At 39.3% G+C, this 9750-nt stretch overlaps 1 long non-coding RNA gene across 1 annotated transcript; it reads right to left on the bottom strand.

Annotated features, from left to right (window-relative positions):
- Positions 1-246: 246 nt before the first annotated feature.
- LOC119473200 lies at positions 247-7006 on the bottom strand. Its single transcript, XR_005202404.1, has 3 exons — positions 6290-7006; positions 4780-4883; positions 247-378 (listed from the first exon to the last, which is right to left on the bottom strand). It is a non-coding gene; the product is annotated as an uncharacterized LOC119473200 (long non-coding RNA).
- Positions 7007-9750: the final 2744 nt, after the last annotated feature.

The raw sequence follows: 9750 nt of genomic DNA, 5'->3' as shown, positions 1-9750 counted from the left end.
AAGAAATAATTTAACAAATTGTAAAACTATACTTATAATTGCTTATAGGATCTGTTTAACTATTGATCACTTCCAATAAATGTATAAACAAGAATATTTTAAAGTGGGTTGTGTAATAAAGACATTGAACTTGCTGAAAAAGATTTGAGAATTTTCATTTCTGCAAATGCTCTCATATTACTGCAACAGAAAATGTACAGAGAAAAATAAACAAGTAGAGAAAACAAGTAAGCAAGAACCAGGCCCTCTAGGCTGGGAAGTGCAAAGGCCCTGCAGCTTTGATGGGTGTACACAGCCCCATTGCCTTCAGCATTCTCGTCCATTGCCAGTCTGCACCAATCACGGAAGCAACTTGTAGAAACTCCATTTACAGTCAACCTGCATAGAAAAGCCAAAGGGAAGAGTCAATGCAATTAACCCAGAGTGAAATCCTGCTTCTAAAAAATTCTCCCACTCTATTCTTGGATTTATAGTACAAGGTTTTCACTGTAATGGCTCTTGTAAATTAATTGCAGACACAATTGTCTACGGGCATTCTCAGATTAAGTGGCAAGTAGTTAATTGCACCCCAAATTAGCCAATTCTGCCCATAATCAACCATTTGAAGACAATTAATTGCATGCATAATATTTGCACCTGCAACTAATTGGAGACCCTTATATTGTTCGTGGAATAAATAAATAAATAAATAAATAACAACAGCAGAAGACCCAGGGGCTACTCTGAACATGCAGTCTTTTGTAGCTTGAGGTTCTGGAGAGCTGGTAAGGGGATAAAGCTTAGGAAACACTCAACTGTGTTACAGCTGCTTAAATGGAAAAGTAAGTTTTTCACTGCAGTTTTTAACTGATAAACAAAAATTATATATATGTATCGCATATAACATGATGTTTTAATGTATGCATACATTGTAGAATGGCTAAATCAAGCTAATTAACATATGCTCTACCTCATGTACTTGTTATTTACTTGTGGTTGGAAAAGCAATTTTGAATAACTTAGGATGAGCAAGATTTACAAGACATTACGTTTTGATTATTTTACCTTTTCCTCCTTCCTGTTACTAACATGAACAACTGGTACTTAAATTTTTCATTGACCTAATTTTAAAATTTAAGTCATCCAAGGTTTGGAAATATTAAAATCATCTCACATATTGAAATAATGGTGTGTTTTAAAAGAAAGATTCTCTTATTTTTGCTACATTTCACCCATAGGCTAACTAAACATGCTAGCCACAAAACGACAACAAGAAGACAAAACAAACAAAAACAGATGCTCTTTCAAGCCTGTATAGCATTAGAACAATAACCACATATGTATCATTACGTCATCTGCTGTCCGGTTGTGAACTAGCAAAACCTCTTTTCGCTCTTAAAAAATAAATTTAATAATAATAACAATCATGGCAATATTAATGGCAATAGTGACAATAACATCAATCACCAAATAGTAAATACTCTGCCTTCACATAATTAGCATAACTAAACTCACTTAAATTGTCACAACTATTCAAAGACATTTTATGCCCATTTTATAAACTAAAAAATTGCTCAATGAAGCTACATAATTTTCTTAATAAAACACAGTAATAAATCATAGAGCTATAATTTAAACTTAGATAACTTTATTCATATAAAGTGCTGAACTCAGTGCCTGAGACATAGTAGTTGCTCAATTTAGATTAGCCAAAATATTTACAATCTTATTAATTTCTGTTTATTCTCTTTAACTGCCATGTTGGGGATAAAATAGTAGAACAAAGAATATGTACTAAGTGCTTATAATGTGCTAGTTACTAGTTTAAGTGATTGACAAAGCGATAACCAATTTAAACTCAGTAACAAGGGCATTTGATAGATACTATTATTATGTCCATTTTGAAGATGATAAAAGTAAAGCAGAGAAATGTTAAATAATGTGCTCAAAGATATATAAGTAGCAAGAGATCAAGATGGAAAATTCAAACACTGACATTACAGAAAGCCCAGACATAAATTCAGACATATATGATCAATTAATCCTTGACTAAGGTGCCAGATTACACAATGGGGAAGGATTGTCTGTTTAACAAATGGTGTCAAGAAAAATGAATATCCACATGCAAAAAAATGAAATTGAATTCTTTTCTGAAACTATATACAAAAATCAATTTAAAATTGATTATAAGTCTATTATTTATTTATTTATTTATTTATTTATTTATTTGAGATGGAGTTTTGCTCCTGTTACCCAGGCTGGAGTGCAATGGCGCGATCTCGGCTCACCGCAACCTCCACCTCCTGGATTCAGGCAATTCTCCTGCCTCAGCCTCCTGAGTAGCTGGGATTACAGGCACGTGCCACCATGCCCAGCTAATTGTTTGTATTTTTAGTAGAGACGGGGCTTCACCGTGTTGACCAGGATGGTCTCGATCTCTTGACCTCGTGATCCACCCCCCTCGGCCTCCCAAAGTGTTGGAATTATAGGTGTGAGCCACCGCACCCAGCCCCTGGATTAAAAGTCTAAACCTATGACATGAAACTATAACATTCCTAGAAAAAAAATATAAGAGAAAAATTCTGTGACATTGGTTTTGGTGATGAGTTTTTGTAGACATGACACCAAAAGCATAGCCAAGGAAACAAACAGTTGAGATGACATCAAACTAACAAATTTCTATACAGAAAAGGATGCAATCAACAAAATGAAAAGGAAACTCACAGAACGGGATTAGATATTCATAAACCATTTATCCTATTAGATAGAAGTTCATATCCAAAACTTATAAGGAAGTCATGGAACTCAACAGCAAAAAAATAAATAAATAAAATAACCTAACTGAAAAATAGGGTTATTTTCAAAATATAAATAAATAAGTAAATAATCAGGATAGAATTTTTCCAAGACATACAAATGGCCAATGGGCAGATGAAGAGGTGTTCAATATCACTCATCATCAGGGAAACGCAAACCAAAGCAACCATAAGGTGTCACCTCACATTTTGAGGACAACTGTTATCAAAAACGTCGAAAAAGATCAAATGTTGGCAAGTGTGTAGAGAAGAGGAAAACGTAGTGCACTGTTGGTGAGGCTGGTACAATCTGAATTGGCACAGCCATGAGGAAAAGCAGCATGGAGCTTCCCCCCAAAATTAAAAATAGAATCACCAATTATTCTTCAATAAAGCAAAAAATAAAAAAACATAAAAATTAAAAAAAAGCAAATACGAATGCACTGGTTGTAAAAAGTGTGTACTTAACTAATACACCATGTTTCCTCTTATAATCTGGACAGATGGAACTACGGAAATAGTACTACTATATTACTGGTAATGCCACTTCTGGGTACAAGTTTAAAGGAAATAAAATTACTATCTTGAAGATATATCTGCATTTCTGTGTTTATTGCAGCATTATTCGCAATAGCCAAGATTTGAAACAATGTAAGACATATCCATAGACAGATGAATGGGTAAAGAAGTTGTGAGATATATATATATATATATATATATATATGGCTAAAAATGGTTCCTGGAACCATTTTTAGACTTAAGAAAAGAAGAAAATTCTGCCATACACAGCAACATAGATGAACCTGGAGGACATTATACTAAGTGAAATAAGCCAGGCACAGAAAGACAAATACTGTATGATCTCAATTATATGTGGAATCTTAAAAAGTCAAACTCATAGAAACCAAGAGTGAAAAGGTGGTTATCAGGGATCCAGAATGGAGGGAATGGGTAAATGTTGGTCAAAGGGTACAACCTTCCAGTTATAAGATGAATAAGTTCTGAACAGCTAATGTACAACATGAGGACCCCAGTTATTAATAATGTATTGCGATTCTGAAATTTACTAAGAAAGTAGATCGTAAGTATATGGATATGTTAATGAACTTTATTATAAAAATCATTTCCTGGTGTATACATATATGAAAACATCACTTTATATACCTTAAAAATATACAATTTTTATTCTCAATCATTCCTCAATAAAGTGAAAGAAAAAGTTGAAAAACAAATACTAACATTTTTTTAAAGTGTGTACGTCATACACTATGTTTCCTTTCATGATCTGGACAGATAAATTTGTCTGTAAAAATAGGCACAAATGTGTGTGTATGTGTGGACATGGATGTGATGAAGCGGCGTGTTACAAATTAGTCAGTTGATTAAACACTGGCATGTACTAAACGCTTGTTTCTAAAACGGTAGCAGAACCACTGGCAGTCGATTGGAACAAGGAGAAAGAGAAAGACCCTCTTTTCTGCCTCCACAGAAGCTAGAGCCCACTGGTAAAGGTTAGCTCTGGGAGGAGGTGCTCTCAGTGATGGTCAGAAAGCTGTAGAACCATCAAGAAAACCTGCTGAAAAATGAAAGTGGGAGTGAGGAGATACAGCTAAGCATCAGGATAGGGAAGGCCAAGCCATATGGTGACCAAAGAGAAGGCGTTCCGACAGGTGATCGCGCTCCACAGCAGAGGGGATCAAGAAGGAGGAAATAAATGTCCAGACGAGTTTATCATCCAGGGCAGGAAGGCTACAGGGTCTGTGAGCCCAGAGGCAGCTCTGTTTGGAGCCGGTTCAATTCTATGCCAGTCCTATCCTTCTCACCAGGACCTGTGGGTCTTTATGGAAGCACTTTGTTTTGTTGGGATGAAACTACACTATATTACAAGCTGAAGAATACTAAGGGTTGACTTTCTACCAATGTAGAGAGGATTTAGGGATGCCAGTTAAATATGGCTTTGAAGATAACTGAACAGAGTTTATTCACAAGGAGTTGGGGCTTGTACCTTATTCACAAGGAGTTGAACAGAATTTATTCACAAGAGGAGTTGGGGCTTACAGTGCCCAGTTCAGCAGATCACCACCATGAAGAAACAGAACTGACACCAAACTCCCAGCAGTCAGGAGAAAAAAATCAAAACTTTAAGTGGGAGAAGAGCATGTGAATTTCACTGTGTGACAATGAGAATTCTTAAAGAATCCAGGACACGCATGTGTTTTTTTTTCTCTAGAAATAAACCTAAAACATAGCATTGTCAACCAAGTCGCTGACAAAAACTTTGAACAGAGCAAAACAAATGGTAGCCCACCTGACCAGACAGGTCTGTCATCGGGCGGACAGAAATTCAGTACTCAAAATATTCAGAGATGGTCTTGCAGTCAGACACAAATCTTTCTTTAACTGGTATTTCCCCGCCTTAGCTGAGCGTGACTGTCTTGCAGAATCAAGGGCTCCCGTATGTGCGCGAACCTTTCTCTACGCAGGTGGACCCCAGGCTCACATTTCTTCCATTTACTAGGGTAGCTCCTGATCATAAAAACAGTTATGTTAGCTTAGTTTGCGTTCTTATTAAAGCTGTTTTGCCTAGTACAGTAATCTTTTCTTTCTTTTCTCCTTTTTAGGTCATCTGCTTAATTAGCCATACTGTGTTGCCTCCCCAGAGATGAATGTTAAATACATGAGTCTTGATTTTTCCTTTTCTTCCTTTGTGACATATGAGCAAAGCTAGTATCGTAGTACCTGATATTTACCAGGATTGCTTGGAGATTAACAAAACTAGGTGCAAGTCCTTTAGAGTCTTACAAGATGGGATGTTCAAAAGTCCACAGTGGGCAGCCGCTCTTCTTCTTTGCCCTTCCTTTGGGTCAGAACGCACTGATTTACCCTGTGGAGCTGTATTTTAACTGGCAGAGAGTGCAGACCCTCACCTACTAGAAGGACCACTCGTCTTAAAGAACTTGTACCTTCCACATCTTGTCTTATTCCAATCAGGCAGCTCATCCATACAAATTGTGAATGAGCTTCATAGCATTTGTTGACTACACACATTTTGGAGTTGATGACAGACACCTGGGGTGACAGAGTTGTGGTCAACTGCTTTTTGGCCAGTTTTCTCCCCAATATCACTTTTTTAGATGGCTGTTGTTATGTACATTTGCTCATGTCTCTCTCCTCCACTAGATTGTAAGGCCCCACTCTGTCTCCCTAGAATATTCACATGAAATGAATGAGAACTGGGGAATGAAGGACTGTCCACCAGAGCATCTGTTTTACTGTCTGGCACCTTTCAATACCACCCGCCCCAAACGTGAATTGAAAGCTCGCTTCATAAAATTGGCAAGCACCCTGGCAAATAATGCTCCATCCTGTCTCCTTAAGGAGACACAAGGAAAGGCTACCAGGAACAGAGGCAGGGGCAGGCAAAGGAGAAGAGGCAAGGAGGAATGGAAGCAGAGAGAGAAAATTGACTGCACTTAGGGCAGGCTTCTCATTTTCCCCAGAGACCCTCCACTGACCATTTCAGGTGTCACTATTCACAGAAACCTCCGGATTCCCAATCTCCTGGCAGCCCCTCTCCCTCCTTGCCCCTCTCTCCATCTTCCCCTCCCCCACAAAGGCCTCCACCATACACCATGGAGCTTCCTGAATACCATGTGAGCATGAACTCACAGATGCATAATTTACACAAACATGCATTCGCTGACTGATGCCACTTTTTTCAGAGTCCTACAAAAGCAAAGGGAAGAATTGCTTCCAGAATATGAGGCACAAATCAGTTGGCAGTGGCCCCAGTGGTATCGTGTGACTTGTGCCTTAATAATGTTAAAATCTCTCTGCAGCCTCCATGGGGTTTGCTTCAAAGACACATGTCTCAAGCCCCTGCATCTCTTTAGAGCACAAGTCACACTGAGCCCTTCCTCAGGTTATTTGCAAGTGGTGTACCTTGCCCACTCTTCAAACATGACCTCATTGCCACCTGCCAGGCAGCAGCTTGGTGTGAAATTCTGTCTTATTATGTAGGAAGACGATGTGATCTTAGAATACCTCATATCCAAACAGCAGATTGAAAAGAGCAGATGGAAATAAGGGGGTGGGGAAGAGGTCAGGGTGGGAATTAAGGATACTTCTCACTGACTGAGCAGCCGTACCCAGCCCGCCATACACCCAGTTCTAAAAACAGTTATTTTTTAAAAATGGAAGGGAACAAACACTCACAAATCCATTAGTCAACGACAAATGAGTCTCATACCCAGAGGTGTTCCTTGTCTCAGAGCTGGTCGGAGATCGTTTTTCAGCATGGGAGCTACATCGCAGCACCTCGACTGCTTCTCAATAGGGAGGCTAGGCTTTGCAGTGAGTCAAACACTGAAGACATATTTAATCAAAATTACACTGCTCTTTGACCAAGGTTCCTGGCGGTCAGGACTTGGAGATGAAATATTAATGAATAAGGGAAGAGACAAAGAAAAAAACCTACGGAGTGTGTTTAATATTTTGTTCTGAGATCATCCCTGTGAGGAATGAAAGACAAAACAGGTATAAGTGAGCTTGTGGAATCGATTTAAATTGTAAAGTAAGAAAAGGAAACCAACTTTGGCCTAAGACAAGGACAGGATTTTAAACCACAAGTAAGAGCATTTTCAAACCTAGGCTAAGAGAAATTAGAAGTAGTGCACTGTTATATTAAAAATTCCCAGGACAAACAAAACGAGGCATGGAGAAAGCCCATGGGAAAAAAATGAAAAATAAATTAAGATAACACTTTATTATGAGAAAACTCACTTTCTATAGCATAAAGCAAAGTTCTGTCCATAAAACTTGACATTTAGAATCTCATTTTGTGGCTGCAGCAGGGACGTGAAGACGTACTTTGGATTTTTACTAATAAATATTAGAGAATCCAGTGACTTGAATAATTACACAGCCTGGGCATAGTTGAATGCATGAACATTTATCAAAGGAAGAAAGCACATACGTCAAATTCAAAAACAACATTAGGGTCGTAACAGACATATATTTTCTAATAAAATTGATTTATGGTGGCTTTTTCTATATAGGATTTGGAAAAACAAAATAATCTATGTTTTAGGCTCACATGTATTTGGCAATAACACACCCACAAAATGTCTAAAGTGTGGGTTACGGTAATTGCACGCAAGTACAGTACTTTGTGCTGAGAAAGTTTAATTCCGTGATTGGATTGAGCCATTACAGAATCCCGCTCTGGGCACATTTAAGGAATTATAAATTCAGCGCTGAATTTATAGTCCCTCGCCCTTCACGGACCATCGCTTAGTCCCCAAGTGAAGCTGGAAGGGAAGAACAGAGCTGCAAGCCTATTTCATACAGCACTGTTTCCCTTTACCATGCCATCTATGTGAAACATCTGTTGGTTTTACCAAGAGACAAGCCTCAGAGGATGCAGGGCAGGCTTTGCAACTCATGAAACAAGGTGCCTAAGTTCTTGTGGTTTTTCAGACACCTTCAAGTTATACAGAAAGGTAAATGCAAGAGCAAATGTCACACCCACGTGAGGCTATGCTCCGTGGCACTGAAGCAGGATCACGGTGGGCAGAGTCCTCTTCTCCAGCCAGCCTTCGTGACTGGCACAGATAAAGTGTTGGAAGCTTTCTGACAAGGGCTGGAAGGTTCCATCAGTGACCGGAAAGAAGTCATTGCTCTTCAGCGTTTTTTGGTTTCACAGCGTGGATCTGCCACACAGCTCTAGTTTGGCTTTCAGTAAAGAAGCTGGTTACATTAATTCAAATTAGCTTCAAGGAGAAGCTCAATTAATGATAAAGTGAAGAAATGTGCTGGATTTTCCCCCACCAAAGGCTGCTTCTCAGCACGCAGTGCAGCAGGCTAGCTTCTGCTATGCAACGCCTTCCACTGCACTGGGGAAACTGTTTTACATGTAAGAGGCAAATTGCAAGACATTCAAAAGGGAACTAGTAGATGGATGCTATGGAGAAAGATATTCACTGAAGCCTGTGGAACTAAGGCCAGAACGTAGCTGTGTAAAACAGTTCCCCAAGATTTTCACTTTGAGGACTGCTTATGTCACATTGACAGAGGCTTGACCTGAAAGCAATGCCATTTCTGATGACTACTGCTATTCACGTGGCACATGAGTGGAATCAAGTGGACGAAGGAATGAATCCTGAAAGTCCCTGTATGCTTGGAACCAAAGTGGTTGCGTACAGATCGAGCACACTGGGAAGAAATGGCTGAAAGGAAAAGTTGGGGCTTTCTCTTCTAGGTCACTCTTAGCAAACTGCACACTGGAGGCCAAAGCCAGCACATCACCCACCTTTGTAAGTGGAGTTTTACAGGACAGCAGCCATACCCATGGAGAGACACGTCTCCTGCAGCTGACTTCAATTTACAGCACTGGTGTTGAGAAGTTTCAACAAAGACCTCGTGTCCTGCAAAAACAAACGAATTTACTCTCTGGACCTTTATAGAAAGAGTTTGCCAACCTCTGCTAATAGGCAATGGACAGCTGTTCTAATTTTCTTTTTTTTTAATTGATTTTATTGCATTTTAGGTTTTGGGGTACATGTGAAGAACATGCAAGATTGTTGCATAGGTACACACATGGCAGTGTGATTTGCTGCCTTCCTCCCCATCACCTACATCTGGCATTTCTCCCCTTGCTATCTCTCCCCAACTCCCCACCCCCCACCGTCCCTCCCCTGTTTCCCCCCAACTGACCCCAGTGTGAAGTGCTCCCCTCCCTGTGTCCATGTGTTCTCATTGTTCAACATCCACCTATGAGTGAGAACATGCGGTGTTTGATCTTCTGCTCTTCTGTCAGTTTCCTGAGAATGATGGTTTTCAGATTCATCCATGTCCCTACAAAGGACACAAACTCATCATTTCTGATGGCTGTATAATATTCCATGGTGTATATGTGCCACATTTTCCCTGTCCAGTCTATCATCAATATACGACAATTAATGAAAGAGGACAGAAA

Source organism: Cebus imitator, unplaced genomic scaffold, assembly GCF_001604975.1.
Source record: "Cebus imitator isolate Cc_AM_T3 unplaced genomic scaffold, Cebus_imitator-1.0 Scaffold139, whole genome shotgun sequence".
Taxonomy (NCBI): domain Eukaryota; kingdom Metazoa; phylum Chordata; class Mammalia; order Primates; family Cebidae; genus Cebus; species Cebus imitator.
The sequence above is the reverse complement of the archived record's forward strand: the minus strand, read 5'-3'. Positions and strand labels throughout refer to the sequence as shown.